Raw genomic sequence first — 24,001 nt, 5'->3', positions numbered from 1 at the left:
AAATTATTCTTATCACACGCTTTTGCACCCTAAAAACTTTTTCTCGGTTTGATGAGTTGCCCCAGAATATGCTCCCATATGACATAATAGAATGAAAGTTACCAAAGTATGCTAGTTTTCTTATGTTTATACATCCTACATCTGACATCATTCTCATGGCAAATACAGACTTGTTTGGGCACTTAAGCAATTCTGTGGTATGCCCTTCCCAACTGAATTTATTATCGAGTTATAATCCCAGAAATCTTCGATCTGCATGTCTTCATATGTTATACTCATGCTGGAAGGAAATCTCTTACAGGTTCTGAACTGCATATAGTGGGTCTTCTCAAAGTTTAATGACAGTGAATTAGCTTTAAACCACTTACTAATATCAGTGAAAATTTGATTAGCAGTTATTTCTAAATCTGTACTTGATTTGCTACTTATTGCAAAGTTTGTTTCATCTGCAAACAAAACAAACTTAGCATCTGACAATGTAACAGGGTCATTAATGTACACAAGAAAAAGCAATGGATCCAATATGGAACCTTGAGGAACACCACATATAATTAATTCCCAGTCAGATGAAGACTGACTGCTCACTGCACAGGTATTTCGCAACGACACCCTTTATTTCCTGTTAGTTAGATAAGACTCATACCATTTAGCAGCATTGCCGGTGACATAATATTCTAATTTACTTAAGAGAATGCTATGGTTCACACAGTCAAAGGCTTTTGACAGGTCACAGAGACTGCCAGTAGCCTCTAAGGTCACAAATCAAGTGCATCCACTGCTATTTAGAGACAAGAGGCTGACAGGGAACAGAAATAAATGGAGGATATCACCGTACCTGTCAAAATATAGTGGTTTAAACACAGAGAACTTCGAAGCAAATACAGTGCATGATGTACAGTCTGCGGATATTTGACGATCACTGTGGAGCCAGGGACGTGTAGCTATATGCGGAACTGGCGCATCAGATTAAACATGCAGTGTTTGTTCGCAACATTCCCTTGAAGAGAAGCTTTATATGTAAAACATTCTCGGTTTCCTTGCCGCGTCAATTTGGGAGCTATTGACGCGAGAAGAAAACCGTGAATGTCTTACATACAAGTGGCGTCGCGAAAGACTTCGTTATCAGAAGCTTTATAGTTCAACATATTATTTTCATGATAAGACTCGAGTGCTTGTGGAGAAATATGAGGGATTAAATTGCCGTTGGACTTATTTAAGTAATCTATAAAGAATTTTTGAGAAAGAGTTTAGAGGAACCACGGAAAGATCTAATCTGACTGATTATGTGGGGAATCATATAGCCTTCTCCTGAGTAAGATTACAGCGCGTTAATTATCGCTACACTTACCCTGATTTAAAAAGTTGTCAGCCCTTACGATGACGTTTTTGTAATATGAAGTGATTTAAAATGTTTGATGTGTGAGTCGAACCGATATCTAAATGCTGAGAGCGTGTTAAAGATGTGTACATTCGTGTGTATGTTTGTGTTTGTGTTTGTGTGTGTGTGTGGGGGAGGGGGGGGGGGGGCGATACCGAGAGGCAAGACTTTGCCCCGAACGCACTAAGCTGCATCAGATGGGTATGCTGCAACGAGGCGAACGTCAGGAGTGTGAAAATTTGTCTCACAATGCAATGAGATTACACACAGACGTCGAGTTTTCTTACAAAATCCCAAGACGTTTCAAATAGAGGCGAAAAATACGTATTTACGAACAGATCAATCGTATTTGTTACGAAAACAAAGCTCTTGATGCCGCTTCACGATTGGATCGACCACCAACAATCGAAGACAGACATCATCGAGGTAGGTGTTGGCAGGAAATCGGTGGCTGCCTTTTAGATTATTATCGGACGAATTGGCGCTGCTGACGTTATTACTTCCAGCGATTTGTCTAAGCGGAAGATCTGATCTCGATCTGAGAGGCACAAAGTGAATGACTAATAGAATGCAAGACAGGTGAAAACTGCCAGAGAATTCACTGATACCAGTGATCGACGTCCATCTTTTCTGCAAAGTGTCTCATATGGGATGTTAAACGAATTTGGGTGGGGATCATAACAGTCGCTATTCACAGCTACATGCATTATATTTGGACCGACATCCGAAATCTGCCCAGTATTACGATAATTCCCAAACAGTCTTTTACTGATAGTTTCTAGGATCTTTCTAAACGTTGTCAGAAGTATACTGTGATTACTGGAGATTCGTTTTATGAGAAATAAAGGTATTTTAGTCCTTTTTTCATTTCCTTTGTTTTAGGATACCATACGACGAACTAAAGACTTACCTTCTGTATCGAGGTGACGTAAGAATTACGACATATGTACCTGATACATTTATACTATGCAAGGCACTATGAAGCGCGTGGCGGAGGGTGCCTCCCGTTGCACTACTTGTCGGCGCATTTTCCCATTCCGTTCACACTTGGAGCAGGGGAAAAAAGCTTGCTTAAAAGGAAGAAAGCTTGCTTAAAAGTCTCAGTGCACGCTACAACCAGTTCAATCTCGTAGAGATATCAAAGAAAGACATGATTTATATGCAGTCGGATCAGTCGAATGTTGATAGGATTTTAAAATAGTGGAAAGATTGAGAAATTGCTGTAAATGTTGAGAAACGTAGAACTATTCACTTAGCAAAACACAGAAATTTAATATCAAATGACTACAACATCAGCGTGTCACAACTGGAATCAGTCAAGAGATACAGACACCTGAATGTAAAAGTTTGTAACTATCAGTGGCTGCCGGTTACTATGTGCTAATGCGCTGCAGCACACCGTAAATATCACGCTAAAATAATGTCATTTATGTTCGAATATGAGCCATAAATCACACTAAAATTACTCCATTTCTCTTAGAATGGATGCTAGTATACAAATAAAACGGACGAAAACACGTTTTGTAGCGCTCCTCCGTGATAACTAGAAAGCAATGCTGACTGCTCAAATGATGGTCAGCCACGCTACGATCAACTCACAAGTCAGAGAATGGAAGCAGCTCTGATGTGACGTCATCCCTTCTGGCACTACAAGTGCTACGTTGCTCACAGCTCCAGGTCAATATTTTTTTTTTTTTTTTGAGAATGCATGTGGCGTAATGTGTAAGCAAAGAGTATGACCATTTTTGAGGACCTGTTGCCGTGATGACACTGAAGCCACTCGGTCTAGTACACTGATTGGAAATTCATCGACTTGGGTTCGAGTCCCACTGTTACTAACTTTTTTTTTCATTTTGTTTTATTCCTCGCAATGGTAAACGATTACTTATAAAATTTAAATATATTTAAATAGTTTAAACAGTTTACGTAAAATTAATATGTTCAATTCAGTTACGATTACTATCCTTGTAAGTAGAAAGACTGTATGCCACCACATTGTAGCACGTTGGTAAAATTTTTCAGGAGCCCTCACTGGTAAGGATATAATCATATAGATTCAACTATAGGTGAAGCAGATGGCAAACTTCGGTTCTTCAAAATGATACTGAGAAAAGGGACTACGCTTAGAAAACAATCTTAGAATATTGCTCAGTAGTATAGGACCAGCACCAAACAGGACGAAAAGGGGATACTGAACATATAAAAAGAAGGGCAGCAAGAATGGTCATTCATTTGTTTCACTCATAGGAGCACATCATGGAAATGTTGGATAATCTGAGCCGGCCGGTGTGGCCGAGCGGTTCTAGGCGCTACAGTCTGGAACCGCGCGACCGCTTATGTCGCAGGTTCGAATCCTGCCCCGGGCATGGGTGTGTGTGATGTCCTTAGGTTAGTTAGGTTTAAGTAGTTCTAAGTTCTAGGGGAGTGATGACCTCAGAAGTTAAGTCCCATAGTGCTCAGAGCCGTTTGGATAGTCTGAACTATCGTACAAAAGGCTACTTATAAAGTTTCAGAAATCTCCTTTGTATCACTCCAGTAGGGACCACGAAGACGAGAGTAGACTAAATGCAACATGGCCACCGGCATTTAAGGAGTCACTCTTACCGACATCCATACGCGGATGGAACAGGAAGAAACCTCAGTATATAGTGCGCTTGGAAATACAGGGGACAGCAAAATAATGTTAACAGTGGTAGTAATGGGATTGTTGTGTTTGATGTTCAACAACATCTGTAAGGCACGTGTCGCGCTGGACTATGCGTGTTCAGTACGGACTAGGCAACAGTGCAGACTGTTTACGAGTAGTGTACACTTCGTATTTGCATTCAGAGGCCGAGGTCGACGTACAATGAAAGACCTAACAGAGTTCCATAGAGGACAGATTGTGGGTGCCCGATTAGCTCGAGCATCCGTAACCGAGACAGCCAGCTTATTCAATGTTTCAAGAGCAATTGTTTCAACAGTCATGACAGCCTACAAAAAATATGGAAAGACATAATCGTGTAAACGTAATAGTGGGCACAATTCAAAACTAAATGACAGAGATCATCGTACGCTAACACGAATTGTCTAAACACTAAACCACGGCGGCTAAAATGACTGCAGAACTCAATAGCCATCTTCGAGACCCTGTATCTATCGACACTGTCCGCCGAAAACACTGTAAAGCGGATATTCCTGGTCGAGCTGCTATACCGAAAGCATTAGTGACGACAACCAACGCAAAGAAGCGTAAAACACGGTGTCAGGGGCATAAATCCTGGACGGCTGATCAATGGAAACACGTCATATGATCCGAGGAGTCAACGTTGTCGTTATTTCCAACATCGGACCGGGCTTACTTCTGGAGGACGTCAAAAGAAGCCTATAATTCTGATTGCTTGATTCCAGCGATTAAGCATCGAGGTGGAAGTGTGATGATGTGGGAAGCCATACCATGGTATTCTGCTGGTCCCATCATTACTCTCAAAAGGCCGTATTACAGCCGACGATTGTGTAAGCATTGTAGGTGATCAGGTGCACCCCATGATTCAAATGTTGTCCCCCAACAATGCTGGCCGGCTGGTGTGACCGAGCGGTTCTGTGCGCTTCAGTCTGGAACCATGTGACCGCTACGGCCGCAAGTTCGAATCCTGCCTTGGGCATGGATGTGTGTGATGTCCTTAGGTTAGTTAGGTTTAAGTAGTTCTAAGTTCTAGGGGACTGATAACCTCAGATGTTAAGTCCCACAGTGCTCAGAGCCATTTTTTTTAACCCAACAATGATGCGACATTTGAGGACAATAATGCACTCATTCACAAAGTCAGGACAGGCTGGAACATGCAACTGAACTGCAGCGTCTTCCCTGGCTAGCACCTTCCCCGGACTTGAACATTATCGAACCCTTGTGAGCGGTATTGGAGAGCAGACTCCGGAGCAGATTTCCCCTCCCTTGTCACTACAGGAGTTAGAAAAGATTCTGATCGAAGAGTGGCATAAAATTCCACTGGAAACTATACAATAATTATATGCCAGTATTCTAAGAGGAATCGCAGCTGTATTACGGAGAAACGTGGGTCCAGCCCCTTATTAATAAACTATTCCCAAGGAAGCACAGGTGTTCGTATTATTTTACCTATCCCTTGTACCTTCTGCCAGCTACTGTTCCGGGTTTGTAGAGTATGGGTGCAGGTGTGGAACTGACTCCGAATTCTGCTCAGAGTCGATGAAGTAACAAAAGAGGTCGTCATGTTCTGTAGTTTTCGCTGTTGGGAATAACAAATACAAGTAGTGGTTAGAAGTTAACTGAATAGCAGTGGAAAAGCAAAATTTGTGACTGGACTAAGAATTTTTTGATTGGGAGGGCGCAACATATTCTCTTGGATGAAGAGTCATCGACAGATGGAGATGTGACTTCCGGTGTGCGCAGGGTGAGCGAGCCGATACCTGGGGGCAAGAGGGGCACCAGACGCCCCCTAGTTTTTCGCGAAAGGAAAAAATATAATATAGTCTGGCGTTTTTCTTTTTTTTTTCGAGAAAATGATTTAGAAGTCGGTAATACGAAGATTTTTAACAGTGTCGGAAATGGAACTTTTTTTTAAGGCTACGTGCATGCCGCCGTTCTTTTTCCAAAATATTAAAAATGCTCCATATTTCTAGGTCTAGACTACCCTACAAACTATTGTATGGAGGCTCTTGCCTCTGGAATGCGTGCTGGGACCCTTGCTGTTCATGCTGGATATTAATGACTTTTCAGACAGTATTAATAGTAACGTCAGGCATACGCAGATGATGCAGTTATGTAAGATGAAGTACTTCCTGAAAAAAACTGCAGAAATATTCAGTCAGATATTGTTAAGATCTCAAAGTGGTACAAAGACGGGCAACTTGCTTCAAATCTTGAGAAATATAACATTGTGCACTTCTCAAAATGAGAAAAACTAGAGTACAATGACTAAAGTATCAGCGATTTACTGTTGGAATCGGCCAACTCATACAAATACCTGCATGAAACACTTTGTGGGGATCTAAAATGGAATGATCACGTAGGCTCAGTTGTGGGCAAAACAGGTGGTACACTTCGCTTTGTTGGTAAAATACTGGGGAAGTGCAATCAGTCTACAAAAGAGATTGCTTACAAATTACTCGTGCGACCGGTTCTAGAATATTGCGCAAGTGCTTGGGACCCGTACCAGATAGTTCAAACAGAGGATATTGAACGTATACACAGAAGGGCAACACGGACGGTCACAGTTTTGTTTGACCAGAGGAAGAGTGTCACAGAGATGCTGAAGGAACTGAACTGGCAGACGGTGGGAGAAAGATGCAAACTATGCCGCGAAAGTCTACTTAGATTCAAGGGTTGGGTTTAAATGATGACTCTAGGAATATACTACAACTCCCTTCTAGTGTTGTGTTTTATCAAAAGTACATTTCGGTGATTCTGGTAGCCTACATAAATGACGTAGTAAATGATAGGATTACTAGTAGGACTGGTAGGGAGAGAAACATAAATTAATGTATAAGAGAGAAAATGGGAACCGACGATTTTCCTTTTGTTTGTTCAATGGTTTGTTTTTCAGATACTTAGTATTATACATCATTCAGTATTAGTACACTGTGAATTTTATATCCTTACAGAACAATGAAGTGCATGTTATAAGTAATAATAATTAGCTGATCGCGTAACTTCGGCGCTTTTGTATAGCCAAAGCAATTACTTTTGATGCAAGTGCTCTTTATATGCAGAGACATAAATAATGTATAAATTATTGGTGTTATTTTGTACTCAGTCGAACGTTCTCCATCACGATCAGAGGGATGAGTTTTCTGTTACTACTGATAAATTTGAAAGTAGCGATATTTTTGCGGTTCTTTTGTTCTGACCTTTTGTTGAGGAAATAGCATTTTCTATCATTATATGATAAATTGTATTGTTTTCTTTAGTTTTATTACAACGTACCTCTGTTTCACGTTACGGATCAACAATTATCGAATAAAAACTGATCCAAACATTGACAATTTCAGTTTTGCTATAAATACTGTTTATTATGAAATAACAGACCTCAGTTTCTGGACGGTTCACCGCTTCCGGTTTTTAGGGGAATCTAGTAAGACACTGATCGCACACGTAAAGAAAGCGATCGTTATGAGGTAATGCTCAATAGGTATGGAACACAGTCAACATACGGGTAACGCGGGTATGTTCTTAGCCTACCAAAGTTACTAGAAAAACTATCGTAGCCTGCGAGTGGTTTGTTGGTTGAGAGAAGGGGAAAAAACAGCGAGGTCATCGGGTCCGTCGGACTATGGAACGATGGGGAAAGAAATCTACCGTGCCCTTTCAGAGGAACCATCCGGGAATTTGCTTGAAGCGATTTAGAAAAATCTCGGAAAACCTAAATCAGGATGGTCGGACGCGGGTTTGAGCCGTCGACGGCTCTAATGCGAGTCCAGTGTGCTAACCACTGTGCCACCTCGCTCGGTTAAACTAACAATGAGCTTGCTTATGGTAGTCTACGGTACTTCTACAATCCTATCCCCTACACAATTTCTTCTGTAGAGATCTTGAGGATAAGAATGGATTATTTAATAAGCATGTAGGCGTTTAAACACTCATTCTTCCAAGGCACCATATGTGTATGGAATGGCTGAAATCTGTGATAACTGATTCGATGGGAAGTACCCTCTGCCATGCACTTCACAATGGTTTGTAGAGGACGGATGTCGCCGTAGATATTGACTGTAGTGCTGGGGGCGCGGGATGAGAGGGCCGTGCGTGTGGCGCGTGGTTCCCCGCGGTGGGCGCTCCCCACCTCCACGGCGCGGGCGATAGCGCGGCCAGGCGGCGGCCCGCAGACCGCAGCCGCCGGCACTCCAGTCCGCGGTCGCCGGCCGAGTCGCGAACGCGTCGCTACCAGCAGCAGCAGCAGCAGCATGAGCGAGTGGGTGCGCCGCAAGCTGGGCAGCCGCTGGTGGTCCATGTGGCTGACGGCGCCCGCGGAGGAGCCCGACTGCGTGGCGCGCATCGCGGCCGCCGCAGAGCGCGCCCCCCTGTCGCCGCCGCCCACGCCGGCCACCGCCGTCGCCTCCCCACAGTGAGTAGCCCAGCAACACGTCCGCTGCTCTCGCCGCACCTGCCGGCACACCGCGCGCGGGTATGTCACCACTACAGCGGTCCACCGTTTATTGCGGCGGATCGTCTTTTGAGTGTTCAGTTTATAAAACCCCATTTGTCACAGAGTTTTCGTGACTTCTTTTCAACAAATTTCTATTTCAAATGAAATTATACGATTTCAGAGACCTTTTCAAGTCTCAAACATGTATGATATATATTTTCAGACTGAAGCACCGAATGAAAATTTTTAGCAAGGATTCGAACCCGCTTCTCCTGCTCATCGGGCTGATGCGCTAACCACTACGCCATTTTGGCACAGTGGCTTTGCGGTACTTAGGACGATTCCCTTCTCAGTCCAAATTTCCTTTCACGATTCAGCCCACTTGATATTCCCCCTAAACTCGAACAGCATTGCAGAGCCCCTCCAACTGTATTGGAATAGCACCTCAGCATTTAACGAAACGGGTGATACTACCTGAAACCCAGGCATACAAATTTATATTCATACTGGCAAGTTGTCCACAGCTCGAGGTCTTCCGTTAGCGTTCTCGCTTTCCGCGGGGTCAGGGATTTTTCGTGCCTCGTGATGACTGGGTGTTGTGTCGTCTTCATCATTCATTCCCATTACGGTGAGAGGGAGGCAATGGGAAACCACCTCCGCTAGGATGGTTCAAATGGCTCTGAGCACTATGGGACTCAACCGCTGAGGTCATTAGTCCCCTAGAACTACTTAAACCTAACTAACCTAAGGACATCACAAACATCCATGCCCGAGGCAGGATTCGAACCTGCGACCGTAGCGGTCTTGCGGTTCCAGACTGCAGCGCCTAGAACCGCACGGCCACTTCGGCCAGCCTCCGCTAGGACCTTGCCTAGTAGGGCGGTGCGGGTCTCCCGCAACGTCCCCTACGCTCCTCGGAGTGTGGGACCTCATCATGACTGGCAAGCTATTGGACTGCCATAGCCGCATGACGCAACAGTCGCACTCAAACAAATAATATAAAAAAGGCGTGTTTTTAGAGAAACAACTTCTCTGCCTCCAGAATGAATTCTCACACTGTAGCAGAATTACGAAAAACTTACTGGCAAAAGCAAAGCTGACAGGGCGAGATGTGAGTCGTTCCTCGATAGCTAAATCGGAAGAGTATTTTCCCGGGAAGTTTCTCATTCCAGAACACAGTTTTCATCTGCCAGGAAGCCTCAATACTTCCGTCCTAAGTGTAGATCACATGACTGGGAGGTTTATTTATTAAGAAATCTTTGATACGAGCTCCGTTTTGCGTAATTACTGGCTTAATTATTGATTTAAACGTAGAATAAAATAAAAAAATATAACATAGAGATACGACGAAAAAATTCAAATAACAGAATGAAATAGTTATAGCACAGCCACAGTAATAAGACAATGTGCTTGAGTATAACTGTCAAGGCAGCTCAGTCACACAACAGTCTAAATAAACAACACACCACTCAGATCTATCCACTGTCAAAAATGTTAGTGGTCCTGTGGTGTGGTAAAAGTATAGGGCAGAAAAGTGCTTTGCAGTCACACTCTCTTATGAGTATGTCGAGAAACAGTGTCAAATACTATTACAAAAGCGTTTGGTACAAAAAAATTGTGTCAATATTTACAATGTACATAATCATAAAACGTTGCACAATATTATGGAAAGCACGACTAGTTATTGACAAGACAGGATGTACAACATATGATACGTCACTACCCAGGAAAACAAAGTAATAATGCTTGATGCAAGCCTATGGTTGAACGCCATAAAAAATTACAAAATGACTGAACATGGAACAAATGAGTATATTACTAAATAAAACAAATACCTATTAAATCCTATAGTACGGTCATACGACGCTAATTTCATTAACTTACGTACCAAATAAAATGCCTATTTGAGAAAAAATGATAATGAAAATAAAATTCAGCATCCTATACAATAAGAAACATATTTTGAGGTAACTGCACTGGTCAGAGATATCGACAGAGATAAGCATTTGACCAGCGTAGATCACACGCCAGCAAATTATTGTTTCTTTCCGCGACAGTAATCGTTCGGACGGCAATGTAGTCGGTATTGCTTGTTCTAAGAGCTGTATATGTTGTACGAAAGCTGAATCCGGTAATTTGATTATTGATTATCCAAAATTGTGGTAGCAGGTAAAGGTGCTTACTACATAAAAGCAGGTTGTGTTTTGCATATGGAAGAACCCAGTAAGAGTTTTTCACGAATATCCTACGTGGCTAAGAGTCTCTGGAAACGTACGCCGCTCATTCCGAAGGCTTCAGAAATATACGTTGGAACTTGAGAAAATAAGTTACGTATTACTATGGCAGGTCAAATAACTTTTACTGAATGTAACACTACACTTCAGAGTGACAGATACGTGACCCTATTTTTCAACACAGACACTATGTTTCTGTAAACAACGGCCGCAATGTTCTACCAGTCAGTCAGTTCCTCGACAATAGAAATCAGCTGCTTAGTCACCGGATCATTCGAGAAGCACTGTGTGAACGCCCTCGAGGTGAAACGGAAGTAATTTGCTACAGCTGACTAGGGCGTTTGACGACTGATTTGCATACGATCCCTATCAGTTTGTTTCTTACACCCACTAGAGTGACAACTGTGTATAGTGCTTCCATAGTTCAACTGTCCAATAACTTTGCAAATCGCGCAAAACCGAGTTTTTCAATGACTGATTTTGCCGGAAAATACATTTGTGATGTTGACGCTGTGTGCTTATCTCACATAATGTAGGTCTTGCACTGATGTCACACCAAAACGGCGACTGATATCACCAAATAAGAGATTTATAGATTGGAAGCCTAGTCATCTCCACGGAAGGACTCGAACTTCGGTCCTTCAGTTTTACCCAGCGAAAATGGCTGTTCTATGGTAATTATGTCGGTGATATAAGTAGTATCTTGTCAGGAGTAACAAATGTTTTACAAGCTCAGGTTAGCTGAGTAGACAATATCTTCACGCTTAGGCAGTAACTTCTTAATGGGAAAATGAACTCACGTTCTGCAGAAAGCAACGTGACAAGTCAGTGGCTAGAATGAAGGGAAATCTGGTTTCTAGTAACGCTCACCATTACTTCAGCGTGTAGTCAGTGCCTGGACCATTAATTGTTTGTTACAACCATCACTACACCATATACAGGGTGGTCCATTGATAGTGACCTGGCCAAATATCTCACGAAAATAGCATCAAACGAAAAAACTACAGCCGGCGGGAGTGGCCGAGCCGTTTTAGGCGCTACAGTCTGGAACCGCGCGACCGCTACGGTCACAGGTTCGAATCCTGCCTTGGGCTTGGATGTGTGTGATGTCCTTAGGTTGCCGGCCGCGGTGGTCTCGTGGTTCTAAGCGCGCAGTCCGGAACCGTGGGACTGCTACGGTCGCAGGTTCGAATCCTGCCTCGGGCATGGATGTGTGTGATGTCCTTAGGTTAGTTAGGTTTAAGTAGTTCTAAGTTCTAGGGGACTGATAACCACAGCAGTTGAGTCCCATAGTGCTCAGAGCCATTTTTTTTTGTCCTTAGGTTGGTTAGGTTTAAGTAGTTCTAAGTTCTAGGGGACTGATGACCTCAGAAGTTAAGTCCCATAGTGCTCAGAGCTATTTGAACCATTTTTCCAGTGTCCCCATAACTGAAAGTCTAGGGGATAGAGGTCTGGGGAACGAGTAGGCCAAAGTGTGGGCCCCGCCCCCCAGCCCGACCAATCCAGCGATCCTGAAATATCAGCGTTAGATGTTCGTGCACACTGTGACGAAAGTATGCTGGTTCGCCATCATGCATGAACGATATCTGTATTCGTTGTTGCAATGACACAGCCCCCAGCAAGGTAGGCAACGCATTAATGAGAGAGTCCAGATAATGCGTCCAGTTAATCTTTGTGGCAGCACGTATGACTATTAATATATCGTCAAGTACGCCTCCTCATACGTTGACTGAGAATCGGTGCTGATGCCCTCTTTCCTGAATTACTTGGGGATTTACTTTTGCCCGTATACGCTGGTTATGAAAATTCACAACAGCATCTCTCGTAAGCCCCGCCTCATCGGTAAATAAAATCCTGGATGTGAACGGTGGATCTGATACACTCTTCAGCAACAGCCATTGACAGAACCACCGTCTGCCATGATGATCCTGTGCCTTAGGCCTCAACGCGCTGTGGATGATATGGGTACAGCAATCGTTCATGAAGCAACCCCCAGATAAGAGTGAGACATGTCTTCCTCTGCTGCTAATCGTCACACACTGGTCCTATAGGTTTCTTCCACTGAACGTAGCACAAGCAATTCCAAGTCAGGCGTGCGCACTGTGCACGGCCTTGCACTGTCATTCTTCCGAGGTGCAAGCGTACCCGTGTCCCTCAGTCACTGGAAAAGTCTGCCGAACAGCTTATCAGAGGGCAATGAGCGTTGTAGATATTTTTCAGCGTAAGGCTACGGGCTTGCAGGCTACGTACATTTGCTAAACCGTAGAAAAACATCGTATCCGCCATTTCGCCTGTCTAGTAGTATGCTTCCATTGCTAACAAGTGGCGGAAGAGAGAAAATGTAAATTTACTACACCATTTGTATGTATAAACAGCGCAATAACAGTAAACATGTAAGTGAATCAGCGTTTGGAAGAACCTAAAACACCATGGCACGTACCCAGGGTCTACTGTACAATAAGGCACACAAACACGACGAAAACTAACGTAGCCTAGAACACGACTTGAACCACACAACTGACTGCAGATCATCTGTGGGCGGCATACTGCGAGCAAGACGTCATAATACCTTTAAAAGACACAGGACCCAGAGTAAGTACTCTCTTATGACAATACGGCAGTCTTGTTGCGCAATGGTCTTGGCGTGGCACGGCATGTGTAACTTACTTTTAAAAGTCCCCTCGCAATGAATAACGTGTAGGCTCTGCTTTCCATTCAATTATAAGAGAAGCGGCTTGCAAATCCCCGTCCGTCATCCACATGTAGGTTTTCTGTGCTTTCCGCAAGTCCCTTCAAGGAAATAGCCTGGATGTCTCCTTTTTCGTTTGAAAGAAGACGACCGATTTCCTTTCCCATCCATGTCCATTACGTACTTTACTGCGAACTCTCCGCCGCCAAAACTGTAGGCGTTAATCTTATTTTTTATCAGCTTTACATTTTCAGCAACAGCGATGAAAATATATTTCACACAAAACATTTACATCTGTATCTGTACTCGGCAGAACACTGTGAGGCGCATGGCAGAAGGTATGTCCAATTGTACCAGTATTTAGGGTTTTTTCTCGCTTCACTCATGCATGGAGAGCGAGAATAATGACTGTTTAATTGCCTCCTTGTGTGCTGTAATTAATGTTGTCCTCACGATCCTTATGGTAGCGATATGTAGAGGGGTTGTAGTACGTTCTAGAGTCGCCATTTAAAAGATCGTTCTTGAAATTTTTTACCTAGGCTTTCTCGGGACAGTTTACGTCTATCTTCGAGAATCTGTCAGTCTAGCTTTTTCAGTTTCTCTGTGACTCTCTCTCGCGTGTCAGACACAACCTGTGACCATTCGTGCTGCCCATCTCTGTATACGTTCAGTATCGCCTGTTAGTCCTATCTTGTACGGATCCCACACGTTTGAGAAATTTTCTCGGTTTGGCCACATGAGTGATTTGTAAGCTGATTAGCTGAGCTCCCGCTGCTTTGCTCGAGTAGACTGTATGGCCTGCAGAGATTTTATTGTTTTCATTTAATGGAAGTTATATGTTGTTCACAAATTGCAACACCTCCTAGGCTTTTCACGCTAATTAAGGCCATATAAGCATCGTCTTTTCCGAGTATATTTCTGACCAAAAAGGGAGTCTGGAGTCCAAAGTGTTGCTTAATCATGGCTCTTACGTTCCTGTGGAAATATTTATATAGCAACTTTCATCGCCTAACAAATATTTCTTTTTATCTAACCGAGAAGTGAAAAACAAGTTTCCATAAATTTAGCTATAACGAAGTATTTTCTTAAATTTTTTTACATCCTATGCACTATTTCCAGAAACGCTGAAACATTTACGTTTTTATTTCTAACCGAGAAGTCAGATAGCAATTTAATAGATGTACCCTTAAAAATACGAAGTATTTATTTAGTAATTACTTACTTAGAGGCCAAATACCAGTTTTCGTAGTTACAGCTTCAGCATCCTTTAATAGTGACATAGGCCGGCCGGTGTGGCCGAGCGGTTCTAGGCGCTTCAGTCTGGAACTGCGCGACCGCTACGGTCGCAGGTTCGAATCCTGCCTCGGGCATGGATGTGTGTGATGTCCTTAGGTTAGTTATGTTTAAGTAGTTCTAAGTTCTAGGGGACTGATGACCTCAGATGTTAAGTCCCATAGTGCTCAGAGCCATTTGAACCATTTGAATAGCGACATACTTTCAAAAAGCCTTTCATCCCCTATTTTACCCCCTTTAGAATGGCATTTATGAGAATCCCTTCTTAAACGATGCCTACAGTATACATCTACATCTACATCTACATGACTACTCTGCAATTCACATTTAAGTGCTTGGCAGAGGGTTCGTCGAACCACAATCATACTATATCTCTACCATTCCACTCCCGAACAGCGCGCGGGAAAAACGAACACCTAAACCTTTCTGTTCGAGCTCTGATTTCTCTTATTTTATTTTGATGATCATTCCTACCTATGTAATTTAGGCTCAACAAAATATTTTCGCATTCGGAAGAGAAAGTTGGTGACTGAAATTTCGTAAATAGATCTCGCCGCGACGAAAAACGTCTTTGCTGTAATGACTTCCATCCGAATTCGCGTATCATATCTGCCACACTCTCTCCCCTACTACGTGATAATACAAAACGAGCTGCCCTTTTTTGCACCCTTTCGATGTCCTCCGTCAATCCCGCCTGGTAAGGATCCCACACCGCGCAGCAATATTCTAACAGAGGACGAACGAATGTAGTGTAAGCTGTCTCTTTAGTGGACTTGTTGCATCTTCTAAGTGTCCTGCCAATGAAACGCAACCTTTGGCTCGCCTTCCCCACAATATTATCTACGTGGTCTTTCCAACTGAATTTGTTCGTAATTTTAACACCCAGGCACTTAGTTGAATTGACAGCTTTGAGAATTGTACTATTTATCGAGTAATCGAATTCCAACGGATTTCTTTTGGAACTCATGTGGATCACCTCACACTTTTCGTTATTTAGCGTCAACTGCCACCTACCACACCATACAGCAATCTTTTCTAAATCGCTTTGCAACTGATACTGGTCTTCGGATGACCTTACTAGATGGTAAATTACAGCATCATCTGCGAACAACCTAAGAGACCTGCTCAGATTGTCACCCAGGTCATTTATATAGATCAGGAACAGCAGAGGTCCCAGGACACTTCCCTGGGGAACACCTGATATCACTTCAGTTTTACTCGATGATTTGCCGTCTATTACTACGAACTGCGACCTTCCTGACAGGAAATCACGAATCCAGTCGCACAACTGAGACGATACCCCATAGGCCCGCAGCTTGATTAGAAGTCGCTTGTGAGGAACGGTGTCAAAAGCTTTCCGGAAATCTAGAATACACTCTCTCCACACTTCAAGTTACTATCCTTAGCGGTTTGGGTTGGACTATGATGTGTGAGTCAGTCAGTTAGGACATGTAGAGATTGCATTTCCCCAATATTCTGCCAATACTCCGAAGTCTACCACCTGCTCTACCCACGACAAAACCTGTGTAATCCTTCCATTTCATTTCCCTACAAAGTGTTACACTCAAGCATTTCAATGAGTTAACCTGATTCCAACTATGACTCACTGCAATTATACTCAAAGAATACTATGTTTTTCGTTTTGTGAAGTGCACAACTTTACATTTCCGAATATTTAAAGCAAGTTGTCAATCTTTGCACCACTTCGAAATCTTAACGAGATCTGAGTGGATGTTTATGCAGCTTCTTTCAGATTGTACTTCAGTATAGATAACCGAATTACCTGCAAAAGGTTAATATTGACATTGGCCGCAAGAAGATTAATATACAACATGAACAGTAAGAGTTCCAACACACTTCCCTGGATTACTCCCTAAGTTACGTCTACGTCTGTTGATGACTCTCCTTCTTAGATAACTTGCTGCATCCTTTCTACCAAAAAAACCTTCAATCTAGTCACAGATTTCGTTTGATAGCCCATATGATCGAACTTCTAATAGTAAGCGTAGATGTAGTACACAGTCAAATGCTTTTCAGAAATCAAGAAATACTACAACTACTTGACTGCCTTGATCCAAAGCTATCAGTCAAACGAGAAAAGTGCGAGTTGGGTTTCACGTGATCCATGTTTTCGGAATCTACGCTGGCTGGCATGGAGGAGGTCTTTCTGTTCGAGATACTTCATGGCACTTGATGATACCTCACTATGTTTGAACCCGAAATATATTCAAAGGCTCTACAACAAATCGATGCCAATGATATTGGACGGTAGTTATGTGGATCACTTCTACTACCCTTATTATAAATGGGTGTGACCTCTGCTTTCTTCTAAGTTCTTTGTTCGGGAGATCTACGATAGATTATAGTTAACACTGGGGCTAACTCAGCCGCAAATGCAGTATAGAATATGATAGGGATTCCACCGGGCCCTGGAGCTTTGTTCAATTCTTGAAGAATCCAGCTGTTTCCCAACAACACTGACACTAACAGTTACCTCACCCATCTCTTCAGTGGTACGAGGATTAAATTGATGGAGCTCTCTTGGGTTTTCCTTTGTCAAGGAATATTTGAAAACGGAGTTAAACATTTGTGCTTTCTTTCTGCTTCCCTCAATTTCAGTTCCGTTTCTTCCACGAGTGACTGGATGCTAATTTTGGTGTCATTAATAGCCTTCACATATGACAAGAATTTCTGTGGGTTTCGTGAAAGGTGATTTGACACTATTCTGCTACGGTAGTCATTGAAGGCTTCACGCACTGCACCCCTATCAGCCATTTCTCTATCTATAGACCCATGCACTGATTTGTACCTATTATGCAGTTGTTTCTGTTTCTTTAGAAGTTCCTTTACAATTATTCTATATCATGGAGGGTCCCTGCTACTATGAACTGTTCTACTGGATACACATTTACCCAGTGCATGGTCAATTGTTCTTTTAAACTTGAGGCGTAGCTCCTCTATAAGCTCCTGTCCTGTGATAAACGTTTCAAGTTCCTCTTTGAGATATAACACTACCGCTTTTTTATCTAATTTGTTGAACATATATAAGTTTATACTGGATTTAGTTGCCCTTCTTACTTTGGTAGTAATTATCACAACAACCCGCCTCATGGTAACTGGTACTGGTTTCGATGTGGACATAACCAAAGAGGTCATGTATATTTGGTGCCATAAAATCTAATACACTTCCATTGTGAGTGGGGTACGAACTGTCTGTTCAAAGCAGTTTCCAGAGAGGGCCTTTAGTATTGTTTCACAGGCAAACGTTGTTGATGTACATCATGTATGACAGAGTTTTCCACGCAAAACCTCCAAGCACTGGGGCAGCCAAAATGCTGCAGTGAAACACACTCCCTAAATGTCAGAATAACCTCCTAAATGTCAGAATAACCTTCTAAATGAGATAACAACGGCTTTGACTAGTTTTTGGCAAGTCTTCTTGCAAATCTCAGCAAGCTGAAGGTTGAGGTTTAAAAGAATTATAATTTTACTACATAGTTGCTACTCCGTCTCTAAAGAAGTCACTGTACATAGAAACTGAAAAGAAAAAAATAATCTTCCTTGTGTTAGTTTACGAGAGTTTATTACAGTTTTTCGCGTTTAGTGTTGTTACCAGCCCTGGTAGCGTACGCGAGGAGCGTGAAAAGCGTCAGGTGTTGAGTGATCACTGTGAAGTACACGGAGACACCACGTACCCGTGTGAGACAGCGTTATCCTATCCAGGTTTGTGGCGCATTCGGATGTGGCGGTGGGCCAGTGTTGAAACCTTAGAAACTTGGTTTCAGCTAAATGGGTTGAATCTAAACATATCTAAGACTCACATGATGCAGTTCAAAACCTAACAGTCAAAATGTGAGCAGACTAAGATTGTACACAACGACAAAGATACAGAAGAAGTTGACTCAATCAAATTCTTTGGCTTAAATATAGATAAAAATTTGAGCTGGCAGGCACACATTGAATATTTAGCATAGAAATTGAGCAGCTTTGCTTTTGCAATGCAAATATTATCAACTTCAACTGAGATGGACATACGAAAAGTAGCATATAGAAGCTACTTTGAATCCGTTATTAGTTATGGTATTGTTTTTTGGGGTAACTCGACAATCATAGTGCTGATACTAAAAATACAGGAAAAAAAATCATTAGAAGTATGTGCACTGCAAATCACAAAGACCCATGTCGACCATTATTTAGAAAACTTAAAATATTAACTCTGCCGTCCCTGTACGTGTATGAGATTGTTATATTTCTGTACACCAGACAGGAATCATTTTAAGGAAACCATTTTGTCCATTCACATGATACTAGAAACGAAGAAAATTATATGCTCCCCACCCACCGCCTAAGACTGTATGCCCAGAAATGAAAATCTGTAATAAATTAAAAGGGAACAAGTTGATGAAGATGAATTTAAGTCCACTTGAACGAATGCTGTATGAGGTACTGACACTGAAGTGTTATTGCTGAGTGCACGAATTCATGCAGGACAAACTGGAAATTTCAGCTGGATACACTGTGTTACATATTACAAGAAATAGCCTTATAGCGTTATTATTTACTGTAGTGCTATTATTTATTAATGTAAAAATCATTGTAACTGTATTACAAATTTTTGACATGTCTCCTGTCCGCAAACCAAATGGATTGCAAATGTACGTCATCAGATGAATAAAACGCAATTCACAATTCACAATTGCTGCATGGGACTGTGACGGAAGGCATATTTATCGTCAAGATTCCGGTCAACCACGCAGAACAACGACAAGGGAGGACCGTCGTACTGTGCACCAAGCACACTGTAACCCCTTCACCACTGTGCCTACCATGCGACAATGCGTGATGGACTCCCACCGACATCGATAACAAGTAATGGACCCCCGGCAACATTTTGTGTCATCCCCCATCATTGATCGGAGACCGACAGCAGCCGGACTAGGGAATTACCTTCTCATCCGATAGGCTTCAGTTAGCATCACAACACAAACGGTTGCGTTCGGAGTGGTGTATTGACTGGGAAGTTTGGACTGCTGATGAATGACGTCGCACTGTGTCCAACGGTTCTGTACTATCCCGGAAGACCATCGTTGGCGAATATGGTTCCGACCTGTGGAGGGACCCTTTCTTCCAATGTTTCGGAGAGGCACAGCGATGTCACTCCTGGCGACATGGCGTGATAAGCCATAGGATATAACTTCACGTCACGGCTGATAGGGACTGAGGGAATACTGACACCACAATGGTATGTCGTTGACATATTACGTCCTCACGTGTTACCTCTCGTGCGACGGTATCGTAGTGCCACTTTTCAAAAGGCAATGCTCGACCACTGATGGCACGTGTCTGTAAGAACCGTTTGCGTGATGTTGAGGTACTTCCGTGGACAGTAAGATCCTCCGATCTGTCCCGGATACACCCGATACAACATGTGTGGGACCAGTTCTGACGCCGGCCGCTGTAGCCGAGCGGTTCTAGGCACTTCAGTCGGAACCGCGTTGCTGCTACGGTCGCAGGTTTGAATTCTGCCTCGTGCATGGATGTGTGTGATGTCCTTAGGTTAGTTAGGTTTAAGTAGTTCTAAGTCTAGGGAATGATGACCTCAGATGTTAAGTCCCATAGTGCTTAGAGCCATTTGAACCATTTGAACCAGTTCGGAGGTCAATCCGTCCCAGTTACAGGATACGAAGCCCAGTTACAATATTGTGGGCCATCTTGTCTCAGGAGAGGATACATCGGCTTTATGACAGCCTTCCCAACCGAATAATGGCATCCATGCATGGTACAACGCCATATGTGTGCGTGTGTGTGTGTGTGTGTGTGTGTGTGTGTGTGTGTGTGTGTGCGCGTGTGTGTGTGCGCCTGTTCTGTCCGGAAGAACAGACACCACATATATATAAAATTAAGGCCAGACACCTAATGATCTCTTCAGTGAAGATGCACAATAGGCTGTAACTGATACGGGAATCGGCGAAACGCCACGAGTAGTGAGGGTAATGGGCAAGGGGACACTACATTAGTAATGCGTGGACAAGTTTAGAATTTAGGTCCGACGGGAGGCGTGCTAGGGTAGTCAGTGCAGTTGCAGTGACCACTGTGTCTGGATGGCTCAGTGGCCAGAGCATCTGCCTAGTAGCCAGGAGACGCGAGTTCGAATTCCGATCCGGCACAAATGTTCAACTTTCCCCGCTGACTTCAATCAATGTCCACTCGCAGCCAATATCTGTAACTCCTTTGTTTTAAGTCATACTCGTAATTGGGCTCACACTACCAAGTATTTGTAAATTTCACACGAGTTTGTAATCAGTAAAATAACATCAATAGCTTCTCAATCTGTGAAGTCTCATCCTTCTTTCCAGGCAGTATATTACTATGAGAATCTGCCACTTAGGGTAAAATGAGTGTCAGTCCGTCCTGTTTACTGCGCTATTGGCTAAAAGAACGGAGGAGAGGTCATGAAACTTCATTTCACTTACTCTGTTCACATACTCTCGTAAAGGAATAGTGTTTCAACTAAGCTTACATCTCTCACGAACACATTACGCTACTGTTCTCTTCTGTCAGTCTCATAGTTCATTAGCTATCTCATACTGTTGACAAACATACAAAGGAAATGAAAAGATCCGCTGAACTAACAAGGAAGTAGGCTCAGACTTTGTAGGGCAATGTAGGCGTGCTGCATAATCGACCGTTTAAAAGTCCGCCGCGTCAGAAGGCGTTTGCATCATGTGCACGAGCAGTGACGACAACGACCTCGAGATATAATGTGGGAGAACCGGTCTTGCAGCGCTATGTTAACGATGCCTACTCGACGATTCTGCCTACATCGTCCTCATATTGTTACGCACTGACTTTTTAAATATCAGTGTCACAACAACCATAACCTAAGAAAATTAGTTTTCGTTATTGCTGCTACGTTCGTCTAATTTGAAAATGCGTCAAAAGAAATGTAAACAAAGTTAGTATGGAAGTATCATCATACTTATGACTGAAACATTATTCGAAATTGTGTCTTAAAACAAAAATAGGTGACGATACGATATTGCAGCACTTGTGTTGTTAAGAAGTGCGACACAACGTTCCTTCGACATGTATGCTTGTCCGAAGAAACATAGCACCGAACTTCTTGATAACAAATGCATTACAATATCGTATTTATCCGCCGATTCCAGGCAGCGACTTTCATTAAAATTTCCCCTGCTCCCCTTACGGAAATTACAGAAACCGTACGAGTGCAGGCTGTGACGCATGAACGACGACATATGGAAGTTTGGGTGTGGCCGTGAGTCGTGTACGGATAGCCAAACCGATTAAGGCCAAATGAGGGTTCGAGTCTCATTCCGGCACAAATTTTCATTGTCGTCGTTCCATTATACAGCAAGTGCAAACACATTTTATATGAAAATAGATTAGCCGTTACGGCTGTTGATCTACCGGTACCGATATGTTATCCCATATTTAATACTTTTCACGTGAAATGGAAAGTGAAACTAACAAAAGACAAAAATTTCTTCCAGAAATGGGAAACTAACTAAGCGTTATTTATGGAAAAGATTTCTTCATAGGTAAGAGATTTGCAAATACATACCAGCACAACCGTGCACAGTTCACTTGAGCCGATTCTGTAGTTAAATTGTAGTCTGTGAAGGATTTTCGCAAAAGACTATTCGAATCCAGGCTGTTAAGGGATTTTCCTCATTAGAATTTGCTCGTTAAGGGAAATGAGATGGCTACGAATAGCTCCTACTCTTCAAAAGCTCTTTGGTCAGCTCCACACCTTTAAGTGTCTTGGTATAGAGTGCAGAGTGTAGAGTGAGACCTTAAGTAGATGATTATTTGTCCACCAGACGAGTGAGTTGAGCCTGGTCGGTGATGGGTTATGTACTAGTACCGCTTTCAATAGTTTCTTTCATAGTCACACATGACCATGCAAATACGGTACAGTGCACAAATGGCTTGCAATTCATATTATTTCGGCACTTCATCGCGAAGGTGGAAGAAACAGAATGCTTAGCCACGTTCTCCTAGACATTAGCAACCAATAATGCTAGATTTCAGAGTGACATCCACAGTTTATACTAGTGTGTGTGTGTTTTTCCCTTCATTCATTAAGAAATTCTCTTCAAACCTCGCAAAAACCTCTCTCATAAGCACAAAGTGTGACCGTAATAATATCTGAATAGGAATTACATGATCTCCATAAGTTATCTTTACAACTTAAGACTTTAATTACGTTTAAAACTATAGTAGATATTAACAAGTGGTTTTCAACATGTGATAACTCAAAATTTTGTTTCCTCATTCATACACACCAATGTGTACACCCTTTGTGGCACGGATAATGTCTAGTCGAAATTCCATTTCTCACCACGAACGATTCAAGATCTCCATGGTGACATGTCCAAATGCATTCAAAAGCATGCCTTCAAGTCCTATAGGTCTCTAACCTTTGTTCGATACATCAGATCCTTTACAGAATCTGCCAGGATCAAGTCGGGTGGTGCGAGGTCATCGACTTGGACCATCTCGTCCGATCCTCCTATCCAGAAACTTTTCATCCAGAAATGTACGGACATTTAGGGACCAGTGGAGTGGTGTCAAATGGTTCAAATGGCTCTGACCACTATGGGACTTAAAATCTATGGTCATCAGTCCCCTAGAACTTAGAACTACTTAAACCTAACTAACCTAAGGACAGCACACAATACCCAGTCATTACGAGGCAGAGAAAATCCGGAGTGGTGTCCCGTCCTGCTGAAATGCGACCTCACGTTGTAAGTGTTCCAGTTGTGGCACAAATGGTTCAAATGGCTCGTTCAAATGGCTCCAAGCACTATGAGATTTAACATCTGAGGTTATCAGTCCCCTAGACTTAGAACTACTTAAACCTAACTAACCTAAGGACACCACACACATCCATGCCCGAGCCAGGATTCGAACCTGCGACCGTAGCAGCCGCGTGGTTCCAGACTGAAGCGCTTAGAACCGCTCGACCACAGCGACCGGCAGTTGTGGCACAGCAATGTCTTGTAACATGTCCCGGTAAATGCCACCGTTATCAGCAGACTCGATGAAAAAGAATGGATCAATGATGCAATGTGTATCAGACCTCACCAAACATTAACTACGGGACTGTCTTCTTTCTAGTTCACTTGCAACATGAGGAAGTTGTGAAACCTATATGAGAATGTTATGAGGGTTCAGTTTGGACTGATAGATGAAATGTTGCCTCATCGGAGAAAGTCAGACACACCCACTGTGCATGTAGTATCAGTGAGCGTGCTGTCCGTGTGTAGAATGGGGGTGGCGCGCG

Source organism: Schistocerca nitens, chromosome 1, assembly GCF_023898315.1.
Source record: "Schistocerca nitens isolate TAMUIC-IGC-003100 chromosome 1, iqSchNite1.1, whole genome shotgun sequence".
Classification (NCBI taxonomy): domain Eukaryota; kingdom Metazoa; phylum Arthropoda; class Insecta; order Orthoptera; family Acrididae; genus Schistocerca; species Schistocerca nitens.
The sequence above is the reverse complement of the archived record's forward strand: the minus strand, read 5'-3'. Positions refer to the sequence as shown.